Below are 9262 nucleotides of genomic sequence, written 5' to 3' on the forward strand. Positions count from 1 at the left end.
CACAAAGAAGGAAACCCAGAGTTTGGTGACGTCCATGCGTTCCAGACAGTTACATTTTATTTAGGATTATGTTTATTTACATTTCAGCCCCTGAAATAAAGGAAATATGTCTAAAAATTGTTGCAGTTCATAAATGTTTTATACAATATTTTTGTTCAACCTCTTGCACTTCATTTGCATCTCAGTTATTCCATATGAAATCCATTGCGGTGGCGTATAGAGCCAAGATTATGAAAATATGTCCAAATATTTCCGGACCCAACAGTATACCATTTACAGTATATGATGAGCATGCACTGATGCTTTAAGATGTGTGTGTATGACACTCATGCAGGGAAGCATGCATATAGTAAACCTGCTATCCACATGTGGCACCCAAAGGCCTAAACATAGAAAATAAACATTGTTATTAGAGGAAAGACTTGCAGAAGCTCAACATATGTGAAATGTATCAAAAAGTATTTATTTTCAGAATAAATGCAAAATAATAGATGTTATAACATGTATAGTAACAAATAAAGGTTTGTAAGTACAGCTTGCGACCTTTTGTCAGGATAGTGTAATTCTGTGTATTTTATAAAAGTAAAAAATGATTTGCTTTTTTTTTTTTTTTTAAACAAACAGAGAAATGAATAGCTTAGATGTACCTGTCCTTTAAGATCCTCTAATGTGATAGAAAGTCCCCAAAGCAATATTTCTACTATTCCCGAAAAGTGTCCATGCTGTGACAGCAGAAGTCATTGGCATAACTTTATCTCAGCTGGAGAACCAGTGGGTGCCTAATCTTAGTTTAAATCCCTACATGAAATTCCTACATATAGAATGTATATATTCATGAACTGGTTTTTTAATAGAAGAGTTGCACCGTACAGTCAATACTAATTATTTCTATTTGCTCCATTTTCACATTTAGAAAAGTATAGCATGCCTTTAATATAGTCTCTGATTCTGCTGCTGCAACTATAGAAAAGGAACTGGTAACTTGCCAAAAAAAAGATCATTGAGTCTAAAGGGATACATTGCAGACAAAAGAAATGCTAAACAGTATAGAATGAATTCTATTGTAATGTCCCTCTTTTCTCATCCATCAGTAACGTAAGCACTGCAGGTGCCTCCTCAAGTGTTACACAACTCAAAAACTTGCTACTATTGTTACTTTTGGCCAAAAAAAGCAAGACCTACCGTGCTTTGCAGGGCTCTGAAACATCCCAATTGTTTTTTTTTACTTTTGTTTTGTCATGTCTTTGTGCTACATTTCGCGCATGGATTTAATCTGAAGTCATGCCAGTGTTACACATTTCTTAAAAGAAGGATTGTAGAAAAAATGAATAAAGTAAAAAAGGAAGACTGTCCATGAAGTTGGAAGGGTTGTAACATCACATGCAGTTTTTCCACACTTCTTTGATGACAAGATCACAAAAATCATCCTCACTGGATACTTGACACCAGACAGCTCCACATCTGGCTTGTGCAAGAATTCCAAGAGGTCTGAGATGCAAAAAAGAGCTTATGCATATGCATTTATGACATAAAAAAGTGTAATATTGGAAATATACAATTAAAGTCATACTGGTTTGAACATTCTTATAGTAATATATTTTATGTTTGATACTGTTCCTGCTTGTTCTGCTTGTTTCATACGGTAAAGTAAACCTGTTGTACGTCTTAAAAGTAAAGTGAAGTGTTAGATACAGCTTCTGGAACAATGAAATCACCAACAGAGGTGGGTTATAGTAGATGTCTGTAGCATTTTCCATGGTAACTCCTTGTTCTTTCAAGATGATTCCATGGGAACTGATAAGAAGGCCACATGGAGCTTCCTTCTCCTGCTGCTTGGAACCATGTGCAACCTTTTCAGGGTTAACTAAACAATACATATAGGCAACTCCATAATACTCCAGTATGCCAAGAAATGGAATGTGGTTCTTGTGAGAGGGCTGGCACCATTCAGCTCCAGTAAGTCCAATGATATACTCCCTGAAAACATTTGGCTGCCTATGGGCTGCTAAAAAGTCGCACAGAAATGATCCAGTAATGGCATCAATGCTGCTTAAAGTCCTTGTTGCCATACAAACCCTGGAGGCTATATGGGGAACTGCAAGTAAAACACACAAAATTCTTCTGGCAGTGACCCAAAACCTTTAATCAGAGTACCAACATGCACTCCTTGCCAGCCCTCACTTGGTATTTCCACAAGCAATCTACACCTTTCTCTATACTTATTTACCAAGGTAGAGATTGACAAAAGAATATGAAGTACCCCAAACTGAGAAAGTATTTAATAGTATTTAAATAGTATTTAAACACCTGAATAAAATGGCCTCAAATATAAATATAAATATAGAGGTTATGTGATTCCATCATTTCCTAGGATGGCCCAAAAAATGATATCACCTAACAGTTTTAATCTCCATGTCTGAATAGATAGGATGTTTCCCTGCCCACATGGATATGTTTTTTCTACAACTTACCATTCCTTTGCAGAACCTCAGCAGATTGTGTAGCACTGCGACAATAGCAGGATAGCGAAAGTTAACAATAACATTAAAAAATAACATTAACACTGACGGACAAGAAGAAGAAGACCCTGTTCTTGCACGTTTACAATGTAATTGCCTCATGGTGTTTGGTTCGTTAATATTTTATACTGAACAACAGCATTTTTGCTTTATTTTATCACGACAAGGTCTTCCATGTCAACAACATTCTTGGTCAGTTGATTTATATATATATTTCCGGGGCTTGTTAACAAAATCCAGTTTAATGATTTTGTTCTCACAAAAAATGCAAATGACGAATCAAATTGCAAAAATATTTTTACTAAATATATATATATTTTACTTTAAATACAAATTTGAAGAAACTTTTTTTTTTTTTTTTACGGCAAATTATTTGTTTGCACAGAAAGCATTATAGATGCCAGCAGTTTTTCTATTTATAGATGCATTTGCATTCAAATTAAAAGCCTGTTAGGCCTCAAGCTTTTTTTTCAGTTTCGGATAACACTGGATCTTCTCAAGGGACAAATGGAGGGAAAAAGGGTGACAGACAGAGCCCCACGTGAGGCCATATTTATTGTGGGATACTTAATTACATTACCTTATCTTTTGGGAGAAAAAAAAAAATCTTAACTGATTTTATCAGTCTCTTTTTCTGTCACTTACTTTTAATTTCCTTCTCAGTTCATTGCTTTTGAAAGTGTTGGTAGCCTGAAGGTTTGAAAGCCTGCATATGCAAGGAACAGGGGATAGGAAAGCTAATAGTTGTCAGAAATATGCTAATTGTATTCTCGTGTTCAAGTACCATGTTTCTGATTTTCCTGCGGAGGAAAAAAATAAACTGCTGACAATCTCCAGGTTTTATGAGGTATTTAAATGATAATGTATAAAATCGTTATGTTTTAACCAAACAGCGGTTTGTAAATATGATTACAAGGTTTTTCGAGCATTGAACATGCCCAAAAGCAATAACGTGTACATGTGTTGGCATGAAAAAGACAACCGGCAGAGCCAGGATAAGACTTGCTCGGGTTTCTATGTTTTTAACAGCGCCATGGTTAACGCTTTGCGGCTGTGTGCTGTGTTTATGAGCAAGACAAATTAGTGGCTTCAACAGTATACCCAAGGGAGGCATTCAGTTCCAAAGGGAGTCTCAACTTCTAAAAATGTGTACTCCCACGTGCTGTGATCCTATACTTTCCTACTCCCCCCCCCACATTGTGTTTGCCCGTCTCTTATGGGTATTGGAATCTTGGAGATATTATCTAATATTCTCTTTTCCTACTGCACTAATGGCCTGTGTGTATGAAATTAGCATCGTATCTTGCCGGGAACACTTAATTGTCATATCACACTAAAGGTAGGTTGATGCCCTAACAATTGAAACATCTTTGCAAAAGTGTCTGTGTTGTTTATATGTGATTAAATCTACAGGTTTACTTAGCATACTTAGCATTCTAGAGTGATATGGCCTGAGATAGCATTGCAATGCAGGTGATACACAACTCTACTTCTCATGATAAAGACTTGACATGCCTCATCAATATCACATCTCATAGAGTAGATGAATGCTAGCTGGCTAAAAGTGATCACTCAACTGGTGTGGAACTCGGAAGAAATGAACTCAAAATTTCAGAGGTACCAAATCTCAATCAGTGCTGAGTCATCTGAGAAACATAGCCAGGATAGGACACCTAATTACACCAGATGATATGCCAACATTAATCCATGCGTTCATGTCCTCTCATCTAGAATACACTAATGCTATTTACTTGGGCCTCCCGGAAAAAGAACTCCATCACCTACAGGCAGTACAAAATGCAGCAGCCAGACTACTGACCAAATAAACCCCTTCGAGTCACTTAACACCTGCATTGGCTAAATGGTGAACTGCTGGTCTTCAAAGCCTTAAACCAGCAAGGCCCACAGTATGTGGAAAAGCTCCTCACATTCTATATTCTATCTCGCTCTCTTCAGTCAACTAACAGATCCCTACTATTATTACCAAGAATAAAAACAAAGTCAGCTTCCCGGGCCTTTACCCACGCTGTCCCCACGTTCTGGAACTCTGAGAGGCTCCATCATTAAAAATCTTTAAATCTTTTAATCTTTCAGGCATTCGGTGAGCTCATCTGACCATCAGAAACCCTTAATTTATATGTATGTTTATTTATTTGTAAATTTATAAAAATTGCAAATTATTATTATAGATTACAATTAATGTTTGTCTAAGAGTACCAGCGTCTTTAAGCAGAATTACCTTATAGTCTTCATGCTATTGTGATTCTTCTACCAGCATGAAAATTCACTTCTCTTTTATTTAAATGTTGTTGGTTTTGGTCAATTGTGAGTACCGCGAGAAAGTTTCATTGGGTGCCAGAAGCACTTACTAAGGTAACTTTTTTATTGTGAAAAGGGTCTATGAAACATCCCATAGGGTTCCTTTGTATATCACCTCTGGTATGATGGGGTCAAATCCTGTCCAGAGGACCCAGCAGGAAACCCAAGGAAAGTGCTAAAAACATCCCAGGGGAGCGCATTGTATGCGATTCTGATAAGAACCATGAGTATTGCTTCATTTTCTAAGGCTGATCTCCAAAGGCAATGTTAAAAAGTGTTAAAGTGTCAGGCACAAACACAGCAAAATGCAATCTTTTTTTTCTTGACCATGTGAGGTCACATAGTGAAGTCACTGTTGTTGTCATGTCAACGGGTTTTGTTTTTTTTTAAAGAAACATTGTTTCGCTTTTTGCCCAGCTCTTGGCAGGCACAGGATAACACAAATGTGTCAGTGTGCTGACTTGCTTGTGCAAGTACAGGAAAACAACAAAGCGAGGGACTTCTGGGGTCTAAGTGGGTTCCGTTAGGAGAATCTAGGAACCGTGAACTAGCTGAGCAGAACATAGAAGGTTCTCAGGGTAAAGCACATACCTCCAAAGGCCTCTTGGCATGGCCCATTGGTATGTAGTACAGGGGTCTTGTTGTTCCAGCCCTGATCGCATTCTTCACTGGTTTCATATTATCAAATTAGTCCAAACTTTCAATTACGTAAATTTAATTAAATTTAGATCATCAGGGAGCTTGAGGTAGAACCATATTTATTAACAGAGAAAAAGAAATCATTATTTTCATTATCACAGTAGCAACCTCAAGACTATAGTTTTTACACTTATGCTAGTTAAAGCGGTATGTCCATTGATACAATATTTAGTGTCAGAAAATAAAGATATACTTACCGATCATATTCCACTTTCAATGTGATTAAAACAGATATATGCCAACGCATACCTGAAACACACCATAATTTAAGTCTATTTGTATTGAAATAGAAAACCTGCTAAAATTGGGCAGGAATAACCTTTTTTTTAAAGTATAGAATAAATAATCCCAACGGTGTAGGGTATTTAAAATAAGTAATCTGAACAGTTTATATAGAATATATAAATTATTCATGAAAAGAAAGAAGAAAAAAAAAAAAAACACATGAATTTAGGGGAAGCCATAAAAGTCAAATTTCACGGTAGAGAAGTTTTATTATTTGTGTCTCGTCTTCTTGTTTGTCTACATGGTGTAAAATCCTAAAAGTTGAGTCATGACTATGTCTGTGCTGGTCCCAGTTTCCCTCATTATATCTCCCTCTGTAGGTGTAAAAGGGGTTAATATTGGAGCTCCTGAAACCTAAAACCTGAAACCATTTGAAACCTGGATGGTGTGAGACACTCTCTACTCAGTCATTCTGGTTATCTTATAGTGACAGATAAGTTCTTAACTAGATCTCCACAGGAAATCTGCAGTGAAATAAGTATGTGTAACCGCAGGAAGCATGACAGAAGACAGCCTGACACATACCTGCCAAGTATCCCTCTTTAGGAGAGACAATTCCGGTTTCTCTGTGTCTTTTTCCTCCCCAATGTCCCTGTTTTCTAGGTGCTCAGAATGTTGGCAAGGTATATAACAGCATTCTACAGTTGAAAAAAAGTGTAAATAAATAATGGAAAATGTGTACATTTTTTTTATATAGACATTTTTCTTCTTAATCCCTTATATGGATAAAAACTCTGGGTACAGCTCCGCCCTACCCATGCATCTAACCACACCCCCAGGGGATGACTGGGTGGCCCCGGCACATTAAGTCCAGCGACTGCCAAATCACATACTCACGGAACTTGTGCATATTCAGCCGGCAGCCGCATGCTGCAGGGCACGATCTACTATTAGAGCGGCAGTACCAGTACGTTTTCTCTCGACATACCAGAGAACCCAATAAAGGAGCTGACCCGAGTCTCTTGAAATATTAACCCTTAAATAAACCAGTGTTACGATGTAGTGACTCGCCAAATGTTTTAACCAAATGACTTGGATACCAGTCCTCACGGAAACCTTGACTTTTATTATTCAAATATATGCTTAAATGAGCCACCTGCATTCAAGCAGGGATATCAAACTGCTTAGCAAAAAAAAAAACTGATAGCAAAAGCTTCAGACCATGGGTGTCCGCAAGAAATTTCCCAGGAAGGCCTTTCAGGGGCAGCAAAATATCCTCCCCACTTTTCCCTACTTCCACCCCCTCAGTTACTTTTGTTGGCTCTGGAGAGGGGTTTCCTGGTGAGAGGCAAATGTTAGTTACTCATTAATACGAGAAAAAAAAAGACTACTGGTAGTGGTATCTAACAGACCAGCATGAACCTGCGCAACATGAGAACCAACTACCCCAGTCTACAATTCCTATGGTGTTCAGTCAGTAATGGCTGACCGTATATCACGGGTGCCGTAGTTAGCGTGTAGTGTCGGCCACCACAAACCCAATCTAAAACTACAATTCCCATGAAGTTCAGTCAGCAATATGGCTGCTGAATATTGCTGTAGATGCAGTCAACAAAAGTTAGTGTTTGTACTGTAGACTTAGTGCCCCCCCAAATCTACAGTAATTAGCCACTATTCCCATATTAATCAACTAGCATGCTCAGCATCATGGGAGTCCATACCAAGAAAAGTAAATGTTGTGTAACTTTGAGGTATTACAAAAAGAAGGCAGTTAGAGGGGAGTAAAAAGTTGCCCCCCCTGTGACCCTGAGAATTACAATCTGCCCCTACGCCGTTAGGCCCTGCAATTCGGGCAAAACCCCTAAATGTTCCCAAGTACGCCCAATGCCCATTTGGTATTTGCCCAGCGTGCCAAATGGCCAGTCCAGGCCTGCACCCCCCCTCAAAAAAAAGTGCCCCTACAATCTAAATTAAAACTATTCTGGTTTGTGGTGTAAAATTTAGATGGAAAACAAAATTGATAGACGTTTCTATACGATTTTATCCCAACGATCATAGATAAATGCATTTTAGGTTTTAAAGCACAGTGTACCGTTTAGTACTGTGGTTAAGTAATAATAAAATATAATTATATTAAAATGTAAACACAAATAATGTACAATAATCCATCATTCCTCTAAAATACAAATGGTTTGACTTGGCCACAAAATCCACGTTTAAGATGTTTCAGCATCAGGATGCGACATCCAACAATATTGTTTCATCTTTTATTCTATTTGTTAACCAGATTTCTGCCCAAGATGATTTAGATCGCTGTTTGGAGGGAAGACAGAAGGTCTTTGACCAACATTAAGTGAAAAGCTAAATTATATTTCCAATCGAAGTCGGCCATTCTGCTTTCAGTCAGCGTCATTTTTTTTTCTGCAGTCTGACAAGTCCGAGATACGGTAATGAGAAGGATCTCTTATGTTAAAAGGGATTTGCTTCCATGATTTTTAAATGGAGATGGATGGTAATGCGAATTATGGCGCAGATTACGTCATTGCAGATCGGTGGATGCAAAAATAACTCGGTTTTTGTAATGCTAAATTTTGCGTTTATAGTACAAGACTCGACACGCTGGAAACAATTGTTGCCAATAATGCCATTGTTATTATTAAAGGTTACGCCGTACAATACAATTACTACACTACAATGGTGGGCTGTTCTGGGGGAGGGGGGGTTGCCGTGGGGCTATTGGCCAAGAACTGCTCAGAAATCCTTATGGAAGGCTGGTACTTTAGCACTGGGAGATACCATTTAAAGTATATGTTGAGTTGTTATTTTTAACCCCTTAATGACAAAATGCATTGTTTTCAATGGGTTTAGGGACCGCCCATTGTCCTTAAGGGGTTAATAAATGTATTATGATTATTATTACTATTTACTGTATATTAAGTGTATACAGACAGCACATTTAAAGTTGTGGAGGATCATGGTCATCACAGCTTCCAATACCAAATTAATTTATTTCATTAAATGTATCGGTGTTTACAAATACTTTTTTTTTTCTTCTTTCAGTCCACTTTATAGGCTCTGCTAATGTATATTAATGGTTATGCCCCAGTGCTTATGTGATTTATGAAGGGCTGAACATGTACATTTTGATGGTGATTGTAAAAGATGGCCATGAATCTTCCACACAATAACATCTATTAAGGGGGCTATTATAGCGGCTCCTGGCTTGGCAGGTTTGAGGTTGCTTTCATTTGCAGGTGACTGTGTGCCGGAGAAAAAGCCGGGCATTAATTGAAAATCCATGGCTATATTCATATGTAATGAAATGGAACTGCTTATAATTAGGTTAAAGATTATACACCCTGGCAATAAAAAGGCCTATTTCCACCCCATCTCGACCCCTTCCTCCTCCATTCACTCCTATCCTCTTGAAACCTTTCTCTGTCACCCTTTCATTCCAGGTCTCACATTTCTCATTCCTTTTTCAATCCCCATCTTTCTCA

The sequence above is a fragment of the Spea bombifrons genome, chromosome 3 (assembly GCF_027358695.1).
Source record: "Spea bombifrons isolate aSpeBom1 chromosome 3, aSpeBom1.2.pri, whole genome shotgun sequence".
Taxonomy (NCBI): Eukaryota; Metazoa; Chordata; class Amphibia; order Anura; family Pelobatidae; genus Spea; species Spea bombifrons.